Source organism: Tupaia chinensis, unplaced genomic scaffold (genome assembly GCF_000334495.1).
Source record: "Tupaia chinensis unplaced genomic scaffold, TupChi_1.0 Scaffold000377_5, whole genome shotgun sequence".
NCBI lineage: Eukaryota > Metazoa > Chordata > Mammalia > Scandentia > Tupaiidae > Tupaia > Tupaia belangeri.
The window spans coordinates 2059644-2062963 of NW_006159879.1; the positions used below are offsets into that span (position 1 = coordinate 2059644).

Below are 3320 nucleotides of genomic sequence, written 5' to 3' on the forward strand. Positions count from 1 at the left end.
TCACGCCGGGCGCGTGTGCGTGCATGCCCAAGATCCCGAGAGGAGAATGGAGGAGAAGGGATTGCAGTGTGACTATCCCCTCTGGGGGGTGATTTCTTGTTTTCTGTCTCTATGTCTCTCTCTGTCTGGTGAGCGCACACGCCCTATAGAGAAAACCTCTCAAATAAAAAAAAAAAAAGACAGAGAGAGACAGAGGGGGCATGGCCACGCTGCAGTCCCTTCTCCTCCATTCTCCTCCTGGGATCTTGGGCACGCACACGCCCGGCATGAGTTTAAACCACGGTGTCTGAGAGTTGCACCCCGGTCGACTACATGGGAGTCCAATGACATAGCCATTATGCCAACTGCTGGTCCCTCTGGTTCCTTTCTTATAAATCTGCTTAGATCATGCTATCAGAAAGCATCTTTTTCATCTTTTGCCCACTGCCCATTTCACATGTTACTAAGCGGCCGCCCACCAGCAGGAGCCGTCTCGCTGCCCCAGAGGGCTCACATACACTCGTGTGGGTGATGTAAATTTTATTACCAGATTGGAATCTTCATAAAAACAAACGAAACAAGTAAAAGACACAAAGGAACAACTTCCATTTCGAAATGGGGAAGAAACAACAAAACAGTCTTTTTAAAAAAAAAAAAAAAAAAAGAGAGAGAGAGAGAGATTTTTTCCTATAGGGCATGTGCACTTACCAGAGACAGAAAGCAGAAAATCACTCCCCGGGGGATGGCCACACCACAATCCCTTCTCCTTCATTCTCCTCTCAGGAGTTTGGGCATGCATGCACACATGCCCAGCGTGAGTTTAAGCCACCGGGTCCGGGATCTGAACTGCAGTCAACCATGTGGGAACCGAGCATTGTAACCCTTGCTCGTGCCACCTGCAGAAAGATGAACCTCGACCCCTGCCTCTCACCATTGACAAAAATCAACTCAAAGTAGACCAAAGATCTAAAGCTAAGACATCAAACTATAAAACTTCTGGTGGAAAACACTGGGGAAACTGTGAGACACGAGGGTAGATGAAGACTTCTTCAATAAGATCCCCAAAGCATGGCCGATAATCTCAGAATAGACAAGTGGGATTACATCAAGTTAAGAAGCTTCTACACAGCCAAAGACAGTAATCAGTGAGCTGACAACCCTAGGAATGGGAGAGTATTTTGTAAACTACGCCTCAGACAAGGGACCGATAACCAAAATACACAGGGAACTCAAGCAGCTTACCTGAAAAAAGAAGATCAACCCTCTGAAAAGATGGGAAAATGAGCTGAACAGACAACTCTCCAAGGAACGCGTTCTAACAGCCAAAAAGCACATGAGGAAATGCTCAACACCCCTCATGATAAAGAAGACACAGATCAAAACCACAATGAGATACCACTTATCAGAATGGCAAAGATCAAAAAAACAAAAAATGATAAGTGCTGGCAGGGATGTGGGGAAAAGGGAACTCTCCTACACTGCTGATGGTGATGAAGACTAGTCCAGCCACTGTGGAGAATAATACGTAGGTTCCTCAAAGACCTATAGCTAGAACTACCATATGACCCAGGAGTTCCACTCCTGGGTGTCTACCCGACGGACAGCAGAATGCTCAGTTGGAAAAGAGCTTGCACACCCATGTTTATTGTGGCCTTATTCACAAATGCTAAGACGTGGAACCAACCCAAATGTCCATGAACAAATGAGTGGATTGAAAAAGTGTGGCACATATATTCCATAGAAGACTACTTAGTCATAAAAAATGACAAGACCCTGGCATTTGATAGAAAGTGGATGAATATACAGGACCAGCAGTTAGCATAATGGCTATGTCACTGGACTTCCATGTAGTTGACCACGGTTCAAGTCCCGGACTTGGTGGCTTAAACTCATGCCGGGCAGGTGTGTGTGTGTGCCCAAGATCCCAAGAGGAGAATGGAGGAGAAGGGATTGTGGCGTGGCCATCCCCCCGGGGGGTGATTTCTTGCTTTCTCTCTCTCTGTCTCTCTCTGTCTTTCTGGCGAGTGTACGTGCCCTATAGCAAAAACCTCTAAAAAAGAAAGAAAGAAAGTGTTGACTATGGAAGACTTACTGCTGAGTTAAGCAAGCCAGGCTATGAAGGAGAGACACTGTATGTCCCCACTTGACATATACTGAGTGTCTTCACTCTATGGTGGAAACTGAAAGATTAGGGGATATAGAAGCATGGAAAATGGTTATAGATACCAGAGACAGAGTGGGAAGAGGGTGGGAAGTGGGGGAGAGTGTGAGGAAAGACAGGAGAAAAACAGAGAGGCAAGACATCTGTGGGCCACAGAAATGGAGGAGTATCCGTCGGTACGTGAATGGTATACTCTATTGACCGGCCTGCTGTGCGTGCTGGGTAAATTCACTGTACCAGCTGTAGTGACGCACACTGATTGAATGTCTGAGACTAAGAGAAGTCTCACGTGTCTGTGGTGCTAGACAGTCCATCACACCTAACTGTGGGATCTGCGCACTATGGCCGATCCTGGCTTGGGTGAGTTTTCTAGGAGCAAAACCCATCAGAACCGAATCAGTCGGGAGCCTGCTAGGAGGGCAGACTTGGGGACTGGTAGCTCATGGCACTGCACCGAAAAGTTCTTGCTGTGCTTGTTAGAACCAAATCTTGCTGCCCAGCTTCCCATTGTAGGCATCACAAACATGCCTTTAGGTTTTTTTTTTTTTGGAGAGGTTTTCGCTATAGGGCGCGTGCGCTCGCCAGACAGACAGAGAGAGACATAGAGACAGAAAGCGAGAAATCACCCCCCAGAGGGGATGGTCATGCCGCAATCCCTTCTCCTCCATTCTCCTCTCGGGATCTTGGGCACGCACGCACACGCGCCCAGCGTGAGATTTAAGCCACCGGGTCCAAGACGCGAACCGCGGTCGACTACGTGGGAGTCCAGCGACATAGCCATTACGCTAACTGCTGGTTCCCTTTAGTTGTTTATTTTAAAAATTTGCTATAGGCAGAGCATGGACTCTCCAGAGACACAGAGAGAGAGAGAGAGAAGTGAGAGCGTGCCCTGGGGACGACCATGCTGCAACCCTCTCTCCTGCATTCTCCTCTCGGGACTTTGGGCACGCACACGCCCACTGTGTTTTTCAGGCTGCCAGGTCTAAGACTCGAACTGTGCAGTGGGCCATGTGGGCCCCAGTGGCTTAGCCTCCACTGCACTGGCCCAGATGTGTCTCTGTGATTGCATCCTCACGGCCTGGACGTCTAGGCCCGCCCCTGCTGGCGCTCCCTCCCCTACTGTCCCCTGCGCCCGGGCCACCATCCTCACTGGAGAGAGCAAGTGTCTCTGGAAGGGCTG

At 48.9% G+C, this 3320-nt stretch overlaps 1 protein-coding gene across 1 annotated transcript in view; it reads right to left on the reverse strand.

Moving 5' to 3' along the window:
* The window catches only part of TPO (thyroid peroxidase), a 44710-nt gene that overhangs the window by 30808 nt on the left and 10582 nt on the right, over positions 1-3320 (reverse strand). The window lies entirely within an intron of this gene.